Source organism: Cherax quadricarinatus, chromosome 19 (assembly GCF_038502225.1).
Source record: "Cherax quadricarinatus isolate ZL_2023a chromosome 19, ASM3850222v1, whole genome shotgun sequence".
NCBI classification, from domain to species: Eukaryota; Metazoa; Arthropoda; class Malacostraca; order Decapoda; family Parastacidae; genus Cherax; species Cherax quadricarinatus.
The window spans coordinates 13,741,577-13,766,717 of NC_091310.1; positions in this window are offsets into that span (position 1 = coordinate 13,741,577).

Genomic DNA, 25,141 nt, shown 5'->3' on the forward strand with positions numbered 1-25,141 from the left:
ATGGTCATGGAGAGACTCTCAGTGATGATGGTCATGGAGAGACTCTCAGCGATGATGGTCATGGAGAGACTCAGTGATGATGGTCATGGAGAGACTCAGTGATGATGGTCATGGAGAGACTCAGTGATGATGGTCATGGAGAGACTCAGTGATGATGGTCATGGAGAGACTCAGTGATGATGGTCATGGAGAGACTCAGTGATGATGGTCATGGAGAGACTCAGTGATGATGGTCATGGAGAGACTCAGTGATGATGGTCATGGAGAGACTCAGTGATGATGGTCATGGAGAGACTCAGTGATGATGGTCATGGAGAGAGATTCAGTGATGCTGTTGATAGAGAGACTGTGCTTGTTTCACACTCACAAAGTCAAGTACATAAGTTATTGGGATTTTAGCCTTGCCAGTTATTAAATTTGGTAAATATTATCATAACGTACAGTATGTTGAAGAGTGAGATATAATAGCACTCTGTGTGAGTGAGTGTTAGTGTCTCTTAAGGGGTGAAACCTCAATCCTTCCGGGAAGACTCACAGGTAAATATTCCAATGAAGCAAAGTAAAAATGATACCAAATTGCCAATATTAATTACCGGAAAATAATAAAATATCAAACATGCAACAAACACCATGTCTAAAGCAAGCTATGATAACCTAACAAAAAACGTAATAAACCAAGATTTCTAAATAAAGAATACTCTAATGAAATAAGGTGAACAAGAGCCTTGAACCTTGATAGTAGATCAAGATCACTTGTTAGCAGTGAGGGAATTTTCCTTCACAAAGGACGGTTCATGAGACAATTAGTAGTAGAGTAGCATCTGCGAGATTTCCCGAGTCGTTAATAAGACAACTGTAGTAGTGGGAATAAAGTGAAGGCAGCAAGATGCTGAGCAGAGAATACCGATTCTTATCTGCAGTAGTGACCTGATGCCCCTTCGCGCCCTCGTATTAGAGATGACTCTAACTGAAGCATACGGGGAAATGCAAATAAACAAATCAATTACCAGACAAACAGAAAAATGTTCATACAATAGGGCTAAAGGCTATTAAAATCAATAAGTGAGAAAACAGCAAAATCATTAAGTTAGGTAAACACACAAGGGTCACAAAATCAAGAAAGTTAATAAAAAAAAAAGACACATCCTAACACCAAACTCAAAATATAGGACAGACATTACGTGCACTCTGGGAATCGAAGGTCAAGTGTCTCCTCCTAACTGGATGACCCGCTCATCATCTATTCCCATCAACGGCTGGAAGACATTGGTGATCGCATTCCTCTACAAAGAAGCGCTAACACTGGTAAACTACATACATCTCTGTCATTCGCACAGTATATCAGATATATACATGTATACCTTACCCTCATGTTGACCCATAATATAGTCCAAGAGTACAAGGACAGTAGAACTAACGATGGAAAAAGTTTACAAACATTTCAAGTTTACAAACATTTCAAGTTTACAAACATTTCAACTATTAATTCACATGTAACTTTCCACTTATAATAATGGTCTATGTTCTGTCTTTAAGATTAATTTACCCCCTCAAATGTTATTCAAATTTTCACAAGCTTATGTGATGGCTCAACAAAGCCTCGCTGTAGCTGATTTTCTTTGTGCAGAAGGCAGAATCTGTCTGATATAAAACAACACAACACAGATAATATTGCTTCTCGCCGTTATATTGCAACAGGATAATTATCATCAGAGTGTCGGAGGTATGTGTTCTCAGACAAAACAATCTGTAGAGATCTGGGACTATATTTGCAAACACATCAAAACAGTTGGCACAGCTAATAATTTCAAGCATGTGCTTATCCCGTGTCAGATTAATGCTGAACACCAGATCTGGAGATAACAGTGTTTCAGCAGTGATTAACTCACATACCCTTGATCAGTAGGCTCACTGTGGAAAGGAATTACAAAAACAAAAATCAGACTACAGTATTTCTCCTTTGATTTACGTTAACGTTAGATATAAAATAGAGATGATCCTTTCAGGCATGACATTTCTGAGGGAGATTATCACCTTCACCATCTGGGTTCAAAGAGAGTACCAACTTCATTTGTCTGAGCATTAGTTGAATCATTATATGAAACAGGTTCTCTGCTCACCCGAGGCTGTCGCAGGGATTAAAGGGTTATCTAAAATTTCTGATAGGCTTGTGGCAGGAATGGTAGTATCATCAGCTTCATCAAACTCTGATCATAAAATTGAAGCAATAGGAACTGCATAGATAAAAGGGTTACGGATTATAGAAGGTTACTCGGTGTCCGCCTCTGGAGGGAATCAAATTCCTTTGCTATAACAATTGATTACAAAGCATAAAGTCTTTAGAGCTAACGCTGTTCTCTCATCGAGTTCTAACATTTTCTTCTCCTTCCTTTCTTTTCTCTCTAATATTTCTCTCTTTTTTTATCATCCCATTCTAGTTTCTAATTTTCCTTCAGCTTTCTCTATTTCTTTTCCACTCTACCTAACTTTTCTCGAACAGTAGCAGACATAAAAGATTCTAGGACAGTTCCAGTGAATTCCATCTGGATTTCTGTCTAACCAAAACTTGTACTCTTCAAAAATTTATAGAGAAACAGTCGTATGCAAAATTGTAATTAGGACGTACCAAAAGGTAAGAAATATACATAAATCAATAGCAGTCAAATAACAGAGACAAACTACACAATTCTTGGAAGGAACTATGTCCAGACCCAAAGCAATCAATAACTTTTCTGCGAAACTCCTGGTTCACATGAGTCTATTCACCTGTTCTCTATGATCTACGGTATTTGCATCAATTTCTGTTACCTGTCTTGACTCCAACACCCCAAAACATGTAAATGCAAAAGTAAGCGCTAATCACCATTGTCCTAATAAACTAAAAAATTGAGTAAACCTCCCACAGCGAGAGTTCACTTGTCTACTGATGGAAAACTGGTCTAGTCTCTCACTTTAAAGTTTAGGCATATTGGCATATTGCCTCATACCTTTAGGGAGGATACATGTTCCACTCCATTTTAAGAAAAATAAATAAAAAGAACCATTACTGATAAATAATAAATTGGAAAAAGTAAATGTAACACCATATTACTTACTGTCATTACATATAAGTAATAAAAAAATTACCTTTAAAGATTAATTCTGAATAAAGGTAAACAGAAAAACTAACACTAAATTTAATCTCATAGACATACGAACTAAAACACAAATAAAGTAAAATGAAAAAGAATCTGGATCCCTGTCAGTGGCTGAAGATCAGGTGTCAGCAATGGGAGAATTCTCGTTCACTAATTGTCCTCTAGCAAAGAAAAAGAGGAGAAAATCCAGCTGGAGTGGCTCAAAGGATCACAAGTGTAGATACACTGAAGCTGTGGTCGAAGCTGGGAGTCTAGATTTACTAGATTCACATTTGTGGTGAGCAGAGCACTCAGACACACACAGACAGTAGACAGATGAAGAATAGTGATTTTACTAATGAACACTCATTTTTATGGCCAATGATAGTACACTTATTTTAGAGTACGTTTATGACGCTGATTCCGAATATTTCATCGGTCTTGCTTGATTGGCTCCAGCTTTTGGGAAATTTGGTATTCCAATGAGAAACAAATCGCATCGAAATTAATTTTTAGATCATGCAAGGAAGCAAGAAGCTTACCATCTTCAGATCAACACAAATAGACATCTTGAGCTCATGATAGCAAAGCTTCTCCAAGACCATTTTGTTATTTCGTATCCTTCTTTAAGGTTTGTTGAGTGAGCAATTGGAAGAGATGCATATTGAATACCACTTTAAACTTCTATTGGAGGTGTATCTAAACAGCCTCCAATCTCCTGGTCGATATTCAAGTCCTATTCGAAGAAGAAGTTCATGGGTGTTATTGCAGTATACAAGTTCTTCATCTTGGCTGAAGTAAGGAAGAAGTTCACGTTCTATTGTCCGATAAGCTGTTCTATTAACTTCTTGTTGCAGACAGTTATTTTCTTTTAGTCTGGATGCTAAAAGTTCAAATGCTTGCTTTGACAGACTGAGGTCACGTATCAGATCACAGTTCTTCTTGGGAGAACTGCTGTGGTGTTGAAATGCTTACTTCATATTTAATTCCACTACTGTCACCTGTGTTGCATCATAAACCCTGAGTTTCTTCATCTGACAACGTCAGGTCAGGCAGTGTTGTAAACACTGGTATGGTAATGTCTTCACTGTATGACACCAAATCAAGATATTCCCACTTGACTTTCAAATTGTATCGATTGAAACCTTTCAGATTCATCATACAGAAACATCATTCGTCGTGGTGGGATTTTGGCTCTCTCCACACCATACCTTCACCGATGTTTAAATTTTTCCAGTGCTGTAAGCAGTGGAAAAAATTACACACGTTTAGCACAAGTATCTTCAAGTGTCTTCACCTGTTGCCAGATAAGTCAGGCTGTGATGGATATGTGGGGCAGTGGGCCTCCAGCAGCAACAGCCTGGTTGACCAGGCATGTGGATAATGAAAGTTTTATAATGATTGTGGAATGTGTGGGTGCCAGTTGGCAGTTTTTAAGGAATTTTATCAAACTGGTTATTTTTTCAAAGAAAAGAATTCCTAATATGATTCCAGAGAAACTGAAATTTAAAATAAATGAGAAAACTAAGATGATAACAAAAGGTAATTTTTATAGTATTTAAATTAATTAATTTATACTTGACTATCTTCAGGGTACTGGTTTCTCTAAGATAACAAGAGAATGCCTCTTTATCTTAGCTTAAAAAATTGTCTTATTGGACGGTTTGAATTAGATGTGGATGTATTTTTCCTAAACTTCCATATTCATTGAAGCAATCGGTATATTAATTTAAAATTTACTAAATACCTTTACTGATTCACTTCAAATCTTCAGTGTTGTTAACTTATGACGCAATATACGCTATTCCAATAGTGTACATTAAGGTATATGGCACTGGGGTTATGCAGTGCTGTGCACCACCTTTTTCTTACCGTGCAGCGACCGCAGTTCATCTAGTTCTTTGAAGCGCTTCCAGGACAGTTTAACTGCCTGAAAGGGCAGAGATTTCATAGTTGCTAATAGATGTCCAGCCAGAGCACATTTAATAATTTCAGCATTCACAAACAAATCCTTCATTTTACAACTTCTACTTGGAGTAGCTGTGAATTGATAGGCATTTTGAGTAGCATGATCTTTGCTAATTATTATAAGAGGATACTTTTATGTTTGTGCTTGTTAAAGTTGATTTCAATGTATCTACTCTTACTGCAACACTTTCCATGCTATGGGTGGCACAACTTGTGTAACTCGCCATGGAACTGCATATAGGTCACCATAAAACGCACAGTCCCGTTTGGATGTATTGCTGATCCCTGGATGCAGTCTGGGAAACTAGAGCCTTTTATATGCCTAAGTAGAGGCTATAATGTCTGGAATCAGTCACCTCCCTGGACTTTCTCTGAGTTAATGGATTTGCTCTGTAATTAACCCCATGCCCTTTGAATGGCTTCATGAATGTGACAGTAAAGAGCGACAGGTATGAGAAAATCGGAATAGAAATCCTCCCCTTGATAAAGGGGAGGATTATAATTTGAACACACACTCACACACACACACACAATGTGAAAAGCAGAATTTGCAACCAATCTTTTTACACAAAGGCTGCAGAAACAGGCATTTCCTGCTCACATTCTGACCACAGCTGTCCTGATTTCGGCCGTATTAGAAAAACCTGGCTGCATAGACAACATAGATAAAGAATAATTAGATAACCTTTGCACAGTTTTTATTAAGTGGGAGCAAAATGCCAATTTTTGTGGCCGAAGAGGAGTGTGTTAAACAGGTAAGCCAGGTGATATTAACAACTACTAGTCTAAGTTAAAAATCAGAGCAGAAGTGAGAAACTTGAGTACGGTATATTCGACAGACGATCCTTCTGTTAACTTCGTATATGTTGAACTGACAGGAACCATTATTCACATACTACAAATATAGTATGAGAGGAATAATGCTCATTTCCATGCTCCATGGCATTATTATGCAAATTTTGTATCTACAACAGAAGGAAGTATAATTCTAAACGAGTTGTTGCTAATTGACCAGTTTTACTTATTCGGCATGATATATATATATATATATATATATATATATATATATATATATATATATATATATATATATATATATATATTTATATATATATGCAATAAGATCACAGTAAACAGGTGATTTCAAAATATGCAAAACAACCACTCTGAAAGAATAGAGAAATTCCAAGCGCTTTCGTGACTACTCACATTATCAAGGAACTATGAAAGTGAAGCATCCAAGGAAGCTATATAAGGGGTCGGCCAGCACCTCACTATCAGATCCCACAACGGTTAAACACGTGACGCGCGGCGAGCCAACTTGGACAGGTCCTTTGCAAAACTCACCCCCAAGCTATTTATTTGTCCAGTGTATTATTAAATTCTACCCAAATTCTATTAATTATAAATGGATCTAATTTATATAAACCAAAGGAAATATTCATATTATTGTCAAAACTGCTTTTTATGAAACAAGATTCAATTATATTCCTGTCGACCATGGACTTGCTTGATACTACTTTCTCAACTTTTTGAAAATCAGAAAACCTACAAATAACTGTTCCTATGTCCACTATTATTCCTCGCATCAAGATAGAGTCAAACTGTCTGTTTTCTCATCAATGTTTTTGAGAGCTTTACGAATTTGTAGTCCTGAGTTCATAGATGAGGAGATATCCAAAATTTATGAAATAGGTAATGATTTAAAATACCCAAGAAATGTAATTGATAAATCTTTTAAAGTTGCTAGGAACACTTTTTATAATCCAAAAAAGGGCAACCAGCCTTATTCAACTAAAAATATGTTGGTTCTCCCTTACCATGAAAACTTGGTTGATATGCCTTCTCTTCTTAAGACTTTTAATATTAAAGTTGTATTCAAAAATCTTGATACAGTAAAAAAACTTTTGATTAAGAATTCCCCCCAAAATGCTGATGGATGTGTCTATAAGATTCCTTGTAAAATTTGCGATAAAGTTTATTACGGTCAAACTGGTAAAAATCTCGAACTAAGATTAAAACAACATAAATATAGCATTGGAACTGGACAAGATTCCAATGCTCTATTTATTCATGTAAGAGATTTTAACCATCCAATTGATTTTCAAAAAGTTGAGAAAGTAGTATCAAGCAAGTCCATGGTCGACAGGAATATAATTGAATCTTGTTTCATAAAAAGCAGTTTTGACAATAATATGAATATTTCCTTTGGTTTATATAAATTAGATCCATTTATAATTAATAGAATTTGGGTAGAATTTAATACACTGGACAAATAAATAGCTTGGGGGTGAGTTTTGCAAAGGACCTGTCCAAGTTGGCTCGCCGCGCGTCACGTGTTTAACCGTTGTGGGATCTGATAGTGAGGTGCTGGCCGACCCCTTATATAGCTTCCTTTGATGCTTCACTTTCATAGTTCCTTGATAATGTGAGTAGTCACGAAAGCGCTTGGAATTTCTCTATTCTTTCAGAGTGGTTGTTTTGCATATATATATATATATATATATATATATATATATATATATATATATATATATATATATATATATATATATATGCAAAACAACCACTCTGAAAGAAAAGAGAAATTCCAAGCGCTTTCGTGACTACTCACATTATCAAGGAACTATGAAAGTGAAGCATCAAAGGAAGCTATATAAGGGGTCGGCCAGCACCTCACTATCAGATCCCACAACGGTTAAACACGTGACGCGCGGCGAGCCATATATATATATATATATATATATATATATATATATATATATATATATATATATATATATATATATATATATATAACCTTCTTTCAACAAACCGGCCGTATCTCACCGAGGAAGGGTGTCCCAACAAGAAAAACAAAAGCTTTTCCTTTTAAATTTAGTAATGCATACAGGGAATTGGGTTACTAGCCCCTTGCTTCCGGCATTTTAGTCGCCTTTTACGACACGCATGGATTACGGAGGAAGAATTCTGTTCCACTTCCCCATGGAGATGAGCGGAAATAAACAAGAACAAGAATTAGTAAGAAAATAGAAGAAAGCCCAGAGGGGTATATATATATATATATATATATATATATATATATATATATATATATATATATATATATATATATATATATATATGCAAGGAATTCGCAAGAGCAGGCGAAATATACACAAACACTGATCTCTGTCTGAAGGAGACTCGAACCTACGAACCTTGGGACAAGGTACGCAGTGCTCTTGTGAATTCCTTGCGTTGTTAATATCTCTAGGAAGGCTGATGCATGCAGGGGATGAGATGAAAAGCTATAAGCCTTCTCTCTGAAAGCTGGCTGCCTTGGATCAAACGTGTAGCGCTAGCTACACGCCAAGGTATTGTCCAGTGTGGGTAGATTGGTAAAGCATTGCGTACCTTGTCCCAAGGTTTGTAGGTTCGAGTCTCCTTCAGCCAGAGATCAGTGTTTGTATATATATATAATATATATATATATATATATATATATATATATATATATATATATATATATATATATATATATATATATGCGCTTGTACATGCAAGTGTAGTGTGACATAAGTGCAAGTAGAAGTAGCAAGACGTACTTAAAACCTTGAATGTTCATGAGACAGAAAAAAAGACACCAGCAATCCAACCATCATGTAAAACAAGTACAGGCTTCCGTTTTACACTCATATGTATCATAAACAACTTTCTTAACATTACACCATCCATATATCGGAAAACAATTTTGCATGTAACCAGTGTAGCACATGAGTTTGTCTCAATTTCATTTATAAGATCTTCCGGTGACATTTTTTTGTTAATCATAACTCCTTGATCCCTTTCTATATTTGGCACTTTCAATATCCTGTCAATGTACATTCTCTCATTTGACCTGATTTCTCTTACATTTTCATTACTTAGCATTCATCTACATTAAATTTTACCATACATCTATCATTCCATATGCTCATTACAGAAATCTACAGATTAATCTTTCATTTACTATAATATATAGTCTAGCAAACTACTATTATTACACTGTTTATCACATCTCGTGTACTTATCTATTTTTTCATATTGTGTATATTATCTATTACCAAACCTTATTATATACGTAGTTCAATTGAAGGTCCACCATTATCAGTTACACATGGCATTCAAAACCTACCTGCTACTCCCTCTATACCAGTGTCTCACACTTTACCATTTACGTAGACTACAACAATTATTTTTAAGAGTGACTCAAAACTTCCTAAATATTCACTGAACGCCTCGCAAAATCTCTCTCACCTCTACGCACTTCTCTTCCTCAGGTACAATTATATACACACTTCTAGCCCACTTTCACATCCCACCTTTACTCTAATTCACACATTTCTTGAATTCAAACACTTAAACCTCCTCCCCTTCTCCTTCTATATCTGATCATTTTTTATGTTCTGTTCCTTTAACATCCCCGATTTAACCCAATTTACTTTCCCTTACTAAGCGTCTTCAATCCTCTGATCTTGTTTTGTTTAGATCTAGGTTTTGTAGAAATTTTAGTAATTAACTAAATGCAAAATTAAGCTCCTGACTATGCTTATTATGAAGATGTTTTGCCAGTCTGGGGCTTTTTCATTTCCTAGATGAGATTATGAGATTACACACTGGAGGCATTCTTACAGCACTGATAGACATTTTGACAGGTGGACGGGACCCACGGGTGGAATTAGGTAATATCGATCAGTGGTAAACAATTGGGTAATAAAAGATATCCTTTATTTCAAAATGTAGTTGTTGTATACCATTTATGTAATGATATACGTCCGACACAGCAACGTAATGCAATCGTGGGTCGGAGGATTCCTTGTACAACCCTATTATTAACCACCGTCCCAACTCTCGAGCATGACCTACCTCCCATAATGGGTCCCGCCCTCTTGTAACTATGCCTTCACCTACTGCAACTCTCTTCCAACTCCAGTATATAAGTGCCCATCCTCCTGTCTCTGCTTCAGATTGATCTAGGATAAGGGACTGACAACCTATCAAGATAAAGGGACTGATTATTTTATCTTTCCATGTCTTCCATAAGTAATCTCTGTATTGAATTGAAAACGCCACTGGAGAAATGTCTTAGTAATAAAGATGGCTCAGGTGGTGAACATGTTTTTCATTGATCAGTTTGTCAGTATTATATACCATTAATTTAATGAAGAACTAAACATTGAAGGAGAGAGGCCATGAGCTGAGCCACCTGCATCTTCAGATAGATAAATACTAAAAGGGTAACTGCAAGCATGCATGAAAATCAGAGAAATAAATAATAGATGACAAAATGCGCCATCAACAATAAATTTAACATTCCTCTTTAATTGCGTTTAGTTTACTGCCAAGAAGTATGAATCACGGGCTTTATAGAATGTGGTGATGAAGGTATTGAGTGAGGCAGGTAGACTTATCACGCGAGGTTCTGGATGTCAAGGACACTGGAGGGAGGAACACACAAACATAATTGGTAACTCCAGTTATTAATCATCACCAGTACAACATAGAGTCAACCTTGACTATTTTCTAGATAATACAGCATTCATCAAATTATTAATAATATACATGAAACGTGAAATCTGTAATTCAAATTGTTATGAATTGCGAAGCCTGGTACATGCCTGTCCCTAAATCAATAATAAACGAGGAGTATTTCGGTGGGTGCGCGCGCCGAGGAACGTATCCCCGTATTCCTTAATAATAGGACCATAAGAGGATTTCATTCATTATTATATGAAGACGAACATCCAAATTTCTTTTATTAAAAAATAAATTAGTATATTGATTTATGTTAGTATAATGATTTATTGAATTCTATAAGATACATTAAAGTATCTGCGACTCTTAGGTTATGTATGAGAAATAATACTAGGTTACTAGAATGACAGCGTTATAGTAGAGTGAGAATACCACTCAGTGACCATGATTAGCACAGAGTGGGGACGTGTCCTGTACGAGTGTTCCTGGATTGTAACAGATGGTGCAAGAGCTATAGCCGGCAGTAATGTGGGGTTAGCTGGCTTGCTGAGTTGATAGTATCACACTACACTGTATTATCCACCAAGAAGCATTATGTGGCAAGGTGTTACAGATGAATGATGTTGTGTAGAGTATTGTCAATATAATGAATTTAAGCAGAGACGGTAATAGGTCACAAAGACAGAAAATTCGTATTTTTCCTTGAAAACTGAATGCAGAGTTCAGTGACCTACTACTACGGTCAAGTATCAGGTGGCTGAGTGCTGGAAAAATGCTCCAGCATTTCTTACTCTTCGAAAAGACATTCTTTCATTTCTTCAAAGTGAACAGCTGAGCAATAGACAGGTGTACCAAACTCAGCTGCAAGATAAAGACTTTCTTTGCACCCTAACATTAATAACAGACATAATAGCCCACTTAAATGTGCTGAATCTGAGCTTAAAAAACAAACAAAATATTTCTCAACTAGTTGGACACATGGAAGATTTCCGCAAGAAGCTGCAGCTATTCAGTGTGAGTTTCAGAAAGATTTATCTTGCACACTTTGTTTCTTGTTGTGAACTTATGGCAGATGATCCTGAGTCTGACTTTAAGATTTAGAGACTTTGGAAAATTTAAACCCACTATAATTTTATTTAACAATCCTATGGAAATTAATGTGAGACACAGTTACCAAAACTTCAGCTTGAACTGTGTGAACTGCAGTCTCACCTATTGTTGCTTGCAAAGAAAATGAAAATCAGGAGAATTTCTCTTAGATGGTCTCCAAAGATAGATTCCTCAAGCTGAGAGACTTTAGACTAAAGCTTCACTCAGTGTTCGATACTTCATATGTATGTGAATGTACGTTTTCTTTTATGAAGCAAGTAAAATTCGAAACCAGAAATCAAATGGGAAATGAAACACTGGACGAGTGTCTTCGACTTGCCACTACCAACATCGGAATCAATTTGGAAAATTTGGCAAAAAAAAAGTCTCAGTGTCAGATATCTCAGTAGGTAGGATTATGAGTAGCATTGCTTCTGTATGAATTCAGAATCTTTAAAAAAATTCTTTGTGTTTTTACCTACAGTCTCTGTCTAGAACCTTTGTAGCGTTGAACAGCGCTACTCAAGGACATTAAGCTTAAAGTAGCTCAGAAGTTGCATTATTTCGTTATGAACATCAAATCGGAGGCAGCACTCAGAAAATATCGTGCGAAAAATAATGATTTTTTTCTAGTTCCATAAAATGAGAAAATTATTTCGAATTTTTGTAAAAAAAGTTTCATAAAATTGACAAAAAATCACAAACTGGCACCTTATACAAATCAAAATTAATATAAAAATACTTCTTCTAAAGATACACTTCCATTTAGGGTTTGAAGCTGATCAGAAGAGGCATTCCTTAGTTATTACTAGGGGTCAACAATTTGGTAAATACAATTAGCAAACTGAAATTTACGCAAATACATCTGAATGAAAAGATTTATATTAATAAATCTCACCAGTTGTGTAAGTTTAAAGCTCATTATAAAAGTCTTTCTGGAGTAATTGATCTGATTCCAAAGATTCCATGTTATTTAATGTCAGTAAAATTTCAAACCTAGAGTTTAGCCTTCATCTTACAAAACGAATTGTCAGTAATATTTTCAAGCCGAACAGAGGACGCATTCCATAATTACCTGGAGTATACCTAGAGAGAGTTCCGGGGGTCAACGCCCCCGCGGCCCGGTCTGTGACCAGGCCTCATGGTGGATCATGGACTGATCAACCAGGCTGTTACTGCTGGCCGCACGTAATCCAACGTACGAACCACAACTCGGCTGGCCAGGTACTGAATTTAGGTGCCTGTCCAGTGCCTGCTTGAAGACAGCCAGGAGTCTATTGGTAATCCCCCTGATGTATGCTGGGAGGCAGTTGAACAGTCTTGGGCCCCTGACACTTATTGTGTTGTCTCTTATCGTGCTAGTGGCACCCCTGCTTTTCATTGGGAGTGATTTTTGTGTGCAAGTTTGGTACTAGTCCCTCTAGGATTTTCCAGGTGTATATAATCATGTATCTCTCCCTCCAGCGTACTAGGGAGTACAAGCTTAGGAACTTCAAGCGCTCCCAGTAATTCAGGTGGTTTATCGCAGTTTTGCGTGCCGTGAAGGTTCTCTGCACATTTTCTAGGTTATTGATTAAAATAAATATCACTATTCAATAATATTGGCAAATTGGGACATACCACACCCAATGGCAGTATGATTAGTGTATTCATTGGTTAAAATTTGAAGCTGATCAGATGAGCCATTCTCCAGTTCCACCATCAACAAAGTTACCTGCACACATCAATATCAACAAAGTTACCTGCACACATCAATATCAACAAATTTACTTGGACACATTATCAACAAATTCACCTGCACGTAAACGAAACTTAACAATAACTCTCCTGGCTCTAAGATGCATCAGCCATTAAATACTAAACCTGTTCAGAAGAGGTAAACGGAAAATTATTCAAGGTGCTTGAACGGGAATAGAAATATAACAAAAAAAAGTCACAATACCGTGACTGGAATACACAAATAACTCGCACATAGGAGAGAGGAGCTTACGACGACGACTTTTTTGTTTTTACATATAATTGTCAGATTTGCACTTATACATTTGAATTTAATTCTCCGCTGTCGTCGCATTTTTAATGAGTGAGTTCCTGCTACTTAGATATGGAAAGAATGATAAACTCAAAACGGACTCCATAGAAAACTCAAGAAGTTTATCAAATGAAACAAAATAAACACGAGAGAGACGTGGGAGTAACAATGTCAATTGACCCTTCTTTCGACTAACACAATAAGACATATGTGATAACAGCCAGGAAGATGACGGCATTTATAATGAGAACTTTACCATATTGCTCAGTGTTGGAGGCTCTGTTCAGGGCGGGAGAGAGATCAGAGATGGATCTGATATAGTGATCATTTTCAGCCCGCATAGAGCCGATAAAGAAATTAAAATACTTGGAAGGCCTTAAAGTCCTATATGCAGTATATATTCACTGATGCAGAGGAAAGAGAGATACATGATAATATATTCACTGAAAAGTACTTTAGGGTTTGCACACTGCAATGACAACATAGTGAGAGATATTAGAGGAAGTTCAAAATAAACCCAGTGAGAAGTATAGGTGCAGTGGGCATAATAAGAAAACGTTATCAACATGGGTTGCTCCAGACTGTTCAACATCTTATAAGTATCGGAAACACTGCTGGGACAAGTGTAGTAGTATTCAAGTGGAAACTCCACCAGATGCCAGATCAACCAGGCTGTGATGTATGTATGATTCAGCAGGCTGTACAGGAACAACATGGTTTCTAGGCAAACACAAGACGAGCCTGACTCAAGGTTGGGCTCCGGGAGTAGAAAAATTCTCGAAACTTATCAAAGGAATGTCAGAGGTGTGTGTGTGTGTGTGTGTGTGTGTGTGTGTGTGTGTGTGTGTGTGTGTGTGTGTGTGTGTGTGTGTGTGTGTGTGTGTGTGTGTCTGTGTGTGTGTGTGTACTCACCTATTTGTGGTTGCAGGGGTCGAGTCATAGCTCCTGGCCCCGCCCCTTCACTGGCCGCTACTGGGACACTCTTCCTGCTCGAAGAGCTTTATTATACCTCTTCTTAAAGCAATGTATGGATCCTGCCTCGACTACATCACTTCCCAGACTATTCCAATTCCTGACAACTCTGTGACTGAAAAAATACTTCCTAACATCTCTGTGATTCACCTGAGTCTTCAGCTTCCAACTGTAACCCCTTCTTGCTATGCCCCATCTCTGGAACATCCTGTCTCTGTCCACCTTGTCGAGTCCTCTCAGTATTTCATATGTTGTTATCATATCCCCCCTATCTCTCCTGTCCTCCAGTGTCGTCAGGTCAATTTCTCTTAACCTCTCCTCGAGACTAGTCTTGTTGCAAACGTTTGCACTTTATCTGGTTTCCTTACGTGCTTGTGCTGCATACTCCAATATGGGCCTAACGTACACAGTGTACAGGGTCCTGAATGATTCCTTATTAAGATGTCGGAATGCTGCAGCAGTTATTTGGTTGATATGCGCCTCACGAGATGTGCCCGGTGTTATACTCACCCCAAGATTCTTTTCCTTGACTTAGGTTTGTAGTCTCTGGCCCCCTAGTCTGTACTCCGTCTGCGGTCTTCTTTGCCCTTCCCCAATCTTCATGACTTTGCATTTGGTGGGGTTGAACTCCAGGAGCCATTTGCCATTTTCGGTCTGTCAAGATCCCTTTGTAGTTCTGTCTGGTCCTCATTTGACTGGATTCTTCTCATCAACTTCACATCATCTGCAAGCAAAGACACTTCGGAGTCTATTCCTTCCGTCATGTTCACAAATACCAGAAACAGCACCTGTCCAAGGACGGACCCCTGTGGAGCTTGTACTACTAGGTCGGATGCACTGCTCCTCCCTTAAGTGACGTGTCTGAGCTCATTAGATCAAGGCATTGGCTAAGCCGGTGGGAGAATTGGAGCTGCCTCGTATGGGCCAGTGAGCCTGTTGCAGTGTTCCTTATTTCTTATGTTCTAACCCCGCTCATCCAGGCACCCACTCTGACGCCTCGCCACGTACCATTACTCGCTGTTGTCTTCCTGACAGTTATTTCCGGATCCATTATACTGCCTTCCCCGTTAGCCCTGCCTGGTCCTCCAGCTTTTGCACTAATCTCTTGTGTGGAACTGTGCCAAACGCCTTCTTACAGTCCAGGAAAATGCAATCTACCCACACTTCTTTCTCTTGTCTTACTGCTGTCACCCTGTCATAGAACTCCAGTAGATTTGTGACACAGAATTTCCCGTCCCTGAAACTGTGCTAGCTCTTTCCTTTCTAGCTGTTCCACCACTCTTTTTCTGATAATCTTCTCTATGACTTTGCATACTATACATGTCAGTGACGCTGGTCTGTAGTTTAATGCTTCTTGTCCGTCTCTTTTTTTTTTTAAATTGGGACTACATTTGCAGTCTTCCATACCTCAGGTAGTCGCCCTGTTTCTATAGATGTGTTGAAGATTGTTGTTAGTGGTACACATAGTACCTCTGCTCCCTCTCTCAGAACCCATGGAGAGATGTTATCCGGCTCCATCGCCTTTGAGGTATCTAGATCGCTTAGCAGCCACTTCGTCCTCGGTTGTATGTATTGTGTTTAACACTTGATGGTTTACCCCACCTCCACATCTTTCTGGGGTCTAGTCTGTCTCCTCAGTGAACACTTCTTTGAATCTCATGTTGAGCTCCTGACATACTTCGCGGTCGTTTCTTGTAGTCTCTTCTTCTTCTTTCCTCAGCCTGATTACCTGATCTTTGACCGTTGTTTTCCTCCTGATGTGGCTGTACGACAGCTTCGGGTCAGGTTTGGCTTTCACTGCTATGTCATTTTCATACTGTTGCTTGGTCTCATTTCTTTCCTGTGCATATTCATTTCTGGCTGTACGACTGCTCTCCTTATTCTCCTGGGTCCTTTGCATTCTATACTTCTTCCATTCTCTGTCACATTTGGATTTGGCCTCTCTATACATTTGGGTGAACCAAGGGCTCGTCCTGCCATTCTCGTTATTTCTGTTAACTTTGGGTACAAACCTCTCCTTAGCTTCCTTGCATATTGTTGTCACATATTCCATCATCTCGTTTACTGACTTCCCTGCCAGTTCTCTGTCCCACTGAACCCCGTGTAGGAAATTTTTCATGCCATTGTAGTCCTCTCTCTTGTAGTGTGTGTGTGTGTGTGTATGTGTGTGTGTGTGTGTGTGTGTATGTGTGTGTATGTGTGTGTGTGTGCGAGCCCGCTATAATGCAGAAGGTTTATATACATATGATAGCTAAAGCAAAATTCTAAAGGACCAATTTGAGTCGATGTTCCGCAACCCACTGAATGAAAACAGGTTAGAACATTGAGAAATATTTGACATCTGAAGGTTATGCAGACCAACTAATTGACATTAGTGCTAATCCTATAAAATTCGAAAAAGAAATTGAAAACATGCCCTCTAACTCAGCACCTGGGCTATATTTGTGGAACTCGTTATTTATAAAATAAAAAGTGTGGAGTGCCACTATGAAGAGTTTTCAGTATTCTATGGAGAATAATCTTTCATCCAGGTTAAATACCAGAAATAGCAGATATAAAGAAGAAAAACGCACAGTGCTGTGACTGGAACAATACTCAAGAAACACATAGCAGAGACAAGCTTACAACAACGTTTCGGTACATCTTAGACCATTTACAAAATCACATTAACTCGAGGATAGAGGAAGCCAGTATATACAAGCGAGCAGACAGGGACGGGACCAAGAGAAGTAGTAGTGGTAGAGATAAAGCTGGAAATGGAGGCAGTAGTAGCAGTGAGGGACAAAATATAGGAAAAGAGAGTGGAGGGTGAAGGGAGACAAAAGTAATGGAAAAAGTAGTAAGACATGAAGTAATAGTAGTAGTAGTAGAAGTAGTAGTAGGAGTGGGGTCAGTCAAAGAAGAAAATGAGGAATACTGTATGAAACCTATGAGCCCATATGGGGTAGGACCGAGAAACACGGAAAAAAATGAAGGACAGGACACCCTAAGGAAGAAGAAAGGAAAAATAGGAAAGGAAAATAGTTTAGAGCATTTGCAATGAGAAATGAAGTCATATACAGAGACAAAGCCAGGACTAAGATTCATACAGGGAAAGTTGCGAATAAGGGATGATTCAACAAGACGGCGACTGTGAAAAATAGATGTAGGGAAAACAGTTCTAGCAGAGGACCAGTCAATAGGATAACTATAATCTCTAACATGAGAAAATAGCATTATTGGTGTCGGGAAGCCAAACACTTCGTTTGTGCTCCTTGAGTCTGTCAGAAAGAGAGCTGCCAGGTTCTCCAAAATACTGAAGGGGACAAAAGGAGCAAGATATAGAGCAGACACTAGGGGCATCTATAGTAGGAGAGGTGGTATAAACCTTGGTAATAAATACCGACAAGTTGGTTTAGAAAGACACGTAAGCAAACACTATGACATATTTATTAGAAAACGTCCCAGAACCGAAACGTTTTCTAATAAATATGTCATAGTGTTTGCTTACGTGTCTTTCTAAACCAGTAGGAGAGGTACGCACTAGATAACTGGCCCGAAAAACCAAGTGTCGTCGTAAGCTTCTCTCTTCTATGTGCGGGTTATTTGTGTTTAGCAGATACAGCTTTTTTGCGTAGGTGATGTGGCAGAGCATTAGACAAAAATTACAGCCTAGTAGCCCAAACATACCACATCACAAAAGTTTTTGATAGATTTATTAGATGCTTAGTTACAAGCCTTATGGAACAAAAAATATGCACAACCCTAACCAGCACGGTTTTAGAATCGCTAGATCATGCTTGTTACAACTTCTAAATCGTTATGACACAATTACAGAGACGATGGAAGAAAAGCAATACTCAGATTTGATATACACAGATTTTGCAAATGCGTTTGACAAATACGATAATGGGATGATCACAAATAAAATAAGGGTTATAGGAATAACGTGGAAGGTAAGCAGATGGATTTTAAAATTTCTAAAACACAGAACACAAAGAGCAGTAGTAAAATGAGCAAGCTACAACACTAGTGAGGTAAAATGCTGAGCTTCCCAAGGCACTGTTCAGGCAACTCTGCTGTTTCTTGTCCTTATAGAAGACATAGACAAGAACGCACTTCACAGTTTTATATCATCATTTGCAGGGTTTTTACGGTAGGCAGTGGAGAACAATAATGACGATAAATGGTAATGAGTTCCAGCTACTTAGATAAGGAAAGAATGAATAACTCAAAATCGACATTATAGAAAACTCAAGAAGACCGTCAAATGAAACAAAAGAAAAGCGAGAAAAACCTGGGAGTAATAATTTCAACAGATTTTTATTCAAATAACACAAAGCAAATGTCACAACAGCCAGGAAGATGAACGGTGATAGCTCCGTTCAGGGCAGGAGAGTGTCAGAGATGAAACTGATTCAGAGATCATTCACAGCCGGCATATAGCGGATAAAGCATTTAAATTCCTGTGAACGACTTAAAGCACTAAATACATTGTGTACTCACTGGAGAGGAAGAAAGAGAGATACATGATAATATATACCCGGAAAGTACTTTAGGGCCTGCATATTGCCATAACAACATACTTGAGTGAGACATATTGGAAGTTCAAAATAAATCCAGTAAGAAGCAAGGGTGTAGTGAGCATAATAAGAGAACGTTGTGTCAACATGGGTGGCTCCAGACTGTTCAACATCTCATATGTGTCAGAAACACTGCTGGGATAAGTGTAGTAGTCTTCAAGATGAAATTGCACAAGTATCTTCAACTGATGCCAGAACAACCAGGCTCTGATGGATATATGGTGCAGCAGCAACGGCCTTATTCACCAAGCAAGCACCAGACGAGCCTGACTCTAGGCCGGGCTCCGGGAGTAGAGAAATTTTCGAAACTCATCGAAGGTATATCAAAAGTGTGTGTGTGTGTGTACTCACCTAATTGTACTCACCTAATTGTGGTTGCAGGGGTCGAGACTCAGCTCCTGGCCCCGCCTCTTCACTGATCGCTACTGGATCCTCTCTCTCTCTGCTTCCTGAGCTTTGTCATACCTCTTCTTAAAACTATGTATGGTTCCTGCCTCCACTACTTCACTTGCTAGGCTATTCCACTTGCTGACAACTCTATGACTGAAGAAATACTTCCTAACGTCCCTGTGACTCGTCTGAGTCTTCAGCTTCCAGTTGTGACCCCTTGTCCCTGTGTCCCCTCTCTGGAACATCCTATCTCTGTCCACCTTGTCTATTCCCCGCAGTATCTTGTATGTCGTTATCATGTCTCCCCTGACCCTTCTGTCCTCCAGTGTCGTCAGTCCGATTTCCCTTAACCTTTCCTCGTACGACATTCCCTTGAGCTCTGGGACTAGCCTTGTTGCAAACCTTTGTACTTTCTCTAACTTCTTGACGTGCTTGACCAGGTGTGGGTTCCAGACTGGTGCTGCATACTCCAGTATGGGCCTAACATACACAGTGTACAGTGTCTTGAACGATTCCTTATTGAGGTATCGGAACGCTATTCTCAGGTTTGCCAGGCGCCCGTATGCTGCAGCGGTTATTTGGTTGATGTGTGCCTCCGGTGATGTACTCGGTGTTATGGTCACCCCAAGGTCTTTCTCCCTGAGTGAGGTCTGTAGTCTTTGTCCACCTAGCCTATATTCTGTATGCGGTCTTCTTTGCCCCTCCCCAATCTTCATGACTTTGCATTTGGCTGGATTGAATTCGAGGAGCCAGTTACTGGACCACATGTCCAGCCTCTCCAGGTCTCTTTGCAGTCCTGCCTCATCCTCGTCCGATTTAATTCTTCTCATCAACTTCACGTCATCTGCGAACAGGGACACTTCAGAGTCTATTCCTTCCATCATGTCATTCACATATATCAAAAATAGCACTGGTCCTAGAACTGACCCCTGTGGGACCCCGCTCGTAACAGGCGCCCACTGTGATACCTCTTCACGTACCATGACTCGTTGCTGCCTCCCTGTGTGTGTACTCACCTAATTGTACTCACCTAATTGTGGTTGCAGGGGTCGAGACTCAGCTCCTGGCCCCGCCTCTTCACTGATCGCTACTGGATCCTCTCTCTCTCTGCTTCCTGAGCTTTGTCATACCTCTTCTTAAAACTATGTATGGTTCCTGCCTCCACTACTTCACTTGCTAGGCTATTCCACTTGCTGACAACTCTATGACTGAAGAAATACTTCCTAACGTCCCTGTGACTCGTCTGAGTCTTCAGCTTCCAGTTGTGACCCCTTGTCCCTGTGTCCCCTCTGTGTGTGTGTGTGTGTGTGTGTGTGTGTGTGTGTGTGTGTGTGTGTATTTGTTTGTGTTTGTGTGTGTGTGTATTCACCGAATTGTGGTTGCAGGGGTCGAGACTCAGCTCCTTGCCCCGCCTCTTTACCGAGTGCTACTAGGTCTCCTCTCTCCTGCTCCATGAGCTTTATCATACCTCATCTTAAAGCTATGTATGGCTCCTGTGTGTGTGTGTGTGTGTGTGTGTGTGTGTGTGTGTGTGTGTGTGTGTGTACTCACCTAATTTATTTTCTTGGCAGTAGATGTGGGTTGGGGAGAGTTTGTAGAAAAAAAATGGAGGAAGATGATTTATATCAATCTCACGTGCAATAATGTTCAGATGAAAGGATCTGCGGTTGCAGAGCAGATAGCGGGAGAAATATGACGTGAGAATGATAGATCTTAAGGAAAATGAAGTCGGAGTTCGGAAGATTCTTACTATCGTGTAGGTGAGTTGGGTGGTAGTAAAACGAAGGGATAATGTACAAAGGATGCACAGACGCGAGATGCTTGCGAAAATCATGTGTGGTAAATTGATTCTTTGAGCACGGTAGTGTTCAAGTAGGTAAGGTCTCATAAGTAAGGCACAGGAGTACAGCAGTTGAGAGTGTCGGTCAAGTTAAAATGGATGTTGGAGCAGCGGGTTTTTTTTTAAGTTAAATTAGATCTTGAGTTACGTGGATGCCATTTCCCAGCAACTGAATACTTCCAACAGGTAGAAATGCTTCTTTTTATGCACAATACAAAAATAAAAGAACACTGTAGAAGGCCTATTGGCCAATGCAAGTCAGGTTCAACATACACCCACAGACGCCCACTCACGAACCCATCAAACCTGAATTTAAATTTATTAAAATTTCTTGCCGTAATGACGCTACGTAGCAGTTTGTTGTGGTGTGGGTGAGGTGTGGGAACAGTGGTGTAGGAGAGGTGTGGGAACAGTGGTGTAGGTGAGGTGTGGGAACAGTGGTGTAGGTGAGGTGTGGGAACAGTGGTGTAGGTGAGGTGTGGGAACAGTGGTGTAGGTGAGGTGTGTGAACAGTGGTGTAGGTGAGGTGTGGGAACAGTGGTGTAGGAGAGGTGTGGGAACAGTGGTGTAGGTGAGGTGTGGGAACAGTGGTGTATGTGAGGTGAGGTGTGGGAACAGTTGTGTAGGTGAGGTGTGGGAACAGTGGTGTAGGTGAGGTGTGGGAACAGTGGTGTAGGTGAGGTGTGGGACCAGTGGTGTAGGAGAGGTGAGTGTGTAGGGAGGTGTGGGACAGTGGTGTAGGAGAGGTGTGGGAACAGTGGTGTAGGTGAGGTGTGGGAACAGTGGTGTAGGAGAGGTGTGGGAACAGTGGTGTAGGTGAGGTGTGGGAACAGTGGTGTAGGAGAGGTGTGGGAACAGTGGTGTAGGTGAGGTGTGGGAACAGTGGTGTAGGTGAGGTGTGGGAACAGTGGTGTAGGTGAGGTGTGGGAACAGTGGTGTAGGTGAGGTGTGGGAACAGTGGTGTTGGTGAGGTGTGGGAACAGTGGTGTAGGTGAGGTGTGGGAACAGTGGTGTAGGAGAGGTGTGGGAACAGTGGTGTAGGTGAGGTGTGGGAACAGTGGTGTAGGAGAGGTGTGGGAACAGTGGTGTAGGTGAGGTGTGGGAACAGTGGTGTAGGAGAGGTGTGGGAACAGTGGTGTAGGTGAGGTGTGGGAACAGTGGTGTAGGTGAGGTGTGGGAACAGTGGTGTAGGAGAGGTGTGGGAACAGTGGTGTAGGAGAGGTGTGGGAACAGTGGTGTAGGTGAGGTGTGGGAACAGTGGTGTAGGTGAGGTGTGGGAACAGTGGTGTAGGTGAGGTGTGGGAACAGTGGTGTAGGTGAGGTGTAGGAACAGTGGTGTAGGAGAGGTGTGGGAACAGTGGTGTAGGTGAGGTGTGGGAACAGTGGTGTAGGTGAGGTGTGGGAACAGTGGTGTAGGTGTGGGAACAGTGGTGTAGGTGAGGTGTGGGAACAGTGGTGTAGGTGAGGTGTGGGAACAGTGGTGTAGGTGAGGTGTGGGAACAGTGGTGTAGGAGAGGTGTGGGAACAGTGGTGTAGGTGAGGTGTGGGAACAGTGGTGTAGGTGAGGTGTGGGAACAGTGGTGTAGGAGAGGTGTGGGAACAGTGGTGTAGGTGAGGTGTGGGAACAGTGGTGTAGGTGAGGTGTGGGAACAGTGGTGTAGGTGAGGTGTGGGAACAGTGGTGTAGGAGAGGTGTGGGAACAGTGGTGTAGGTGAGGTGTGGGAACAGTGGTGTAGGTGAGGTGTGGGAACAGTGGTGTAGGTGAGGTGTGGGAACAGTGGTGTAGGAGAGGTGTGGGAACAGTGGTGTAGGTGAGGTGTGGGAACAGTGGTGTAGGTGAGGTGTGGGAACAGTGGTGTAGGTGAGGTGTGGGAACAGTGGTGTAGGTGAGGTGTGGGAACAGTGGTGTAGGTGAGGTGTGGGAACAGTGGTGTAGGTGAGGTGTGGGAACAGTGGTGTAGGTGAGGTGTGGGAACAGTGGTGTAGGTGAGGTGTGGGAACAGTGGTGTAGGTGAGGTGTGGGAACAGTGGTGTAGGTGAGGTGTGGGAACAGTGGTGTAGGTGAGGTGTGGGAACAGTGGTGTAGGTGAGGTGTGGGAACAGTGGTGTAGGTGAGGTGTGGGAACAGTGGTGTAGGAGAGGTGTGGGAACAGTGGTGTAGGTGAGGTGTGGGAAGAGTGGTGTAGGTGAACAGTGGTGTAGGTGAGGTGTGGGAACAGTGGTGTAGGTGAGGTGTGGGAACAGTGTGTAGGAACAGTGGTGTAGGTGAGGTGTGGGAACAGTGGTGTAGGTGAGGTGTGGGAACAGTGGTGTAGGTGAGGTGTGGGAACAGTGGTGTAGGAGAGGTGTAGGAACAGTGGTGTAGGTGAGGTGTGGGAACAGTGGTGTAGGTGAGGTGTGGGAACAGTGGTGTAGGTGAGGTGTGGGAACAGTGGTGTAGGAGAGGTGTGGGAACAGTGGTGTAGGTGAGGTGTGGGAACAGTGGTGTAGGAGAGGTGTAGGAACAGTGGTGTAGGTGAGGTGTGGGAACAGTGGTGTAGGTGAGGTGTGGGAACAGTGGTGTAGGAGAGGTGTGGGAACAGTGGTGTAGGTGAGGTGTGGGAACAGTGGTGTAGGTGAGGTGTGGGAACAGTGGTGTAGGTGAGGTGTGGGAACAGTGGTGTAGGTGAGGTGTGGGAACAGTGGTGTAGGTGAGGTGTGGGAACAGTGGTGTAGGTGAGGTGTGGGAACAGTGGTGTAGGTGAGGTGTGGGAACAGTGGTGTAGGTGGTGTAGGAGAGGTGTGGGAACAGTGGTGTAGGTGAGGTGTGGGAACAGTGGTGTAGGTGAGGTGTGGGAACAGTGGTGTAGGTGAGGTGTGGGAACAGTGGTGTAGGTGAGGTGTGGGAACAGTGGTGTAGGTGTGGTGTGGGAACAGTGGTGTAGGTGGTGTAGGTGAGGTGTGGGAACAGTGGTGTAGGTGAGGTGTGGGAGGTGTGGGAACAGTGGTGTAGGCATGGTGTGGGAACAGTGGTGTAGGTGAGGTGTGGGAACAGTGGTGTAGGTGAGGTGTGGGAACAGTGGTGTAGGTGAGGTGTGGGAACAGTGGTGTAGGTGAGGTGTGGGAACAGTGGTGTAGGTGAGGTGTGGGAACAGTGGTGTAGGTGAGGTGTGGGAACAGTGGTGTAGGTGAGGTGTGGGAACAGTGGTGTAGGTGAGGTGTGGGAACAGTGGTGTAGGTGAGGTGTGGGAACAGTGGTGTAGGTGAGGTGTGGGAACAGTGGTGTAGGTGAGGTGTGGGAACAGTGGTGTAGGTGAGGTGTGGGAACAGTGGTGTAGGTGAGGTGTGGGAACAGTGGTGTAGGTGAGGTGTGGGAACAGTGGTGTAGGTGAGGTGTGGGAACAGTGGTGTAGGTGAGGTGTGGGAACAGTGGTGTAGGTGAGGTGTGGGAACAGTGGTGTAGGTGAGGTGTGGGAACAGTGGTGTCGGGGTGGTGTAGTGTAACAGTGGTGTAGGTGAGGTGTGGGAACAGTGGTGTAGGTGAGGTGTGGGAACAGTGGTGTAGGTGAGGTGTGGGAACAGTGGTGTAGGTGAGGTGTGGGAACAGTGGTGTAGGTGAGGTGTGGGAACAGTGGTGTAGGTGAGGTGTGGGAACAGTGGTGTAGGAGAGGTGTGGGAACAGTGGTGTAGGTGAGGTGTG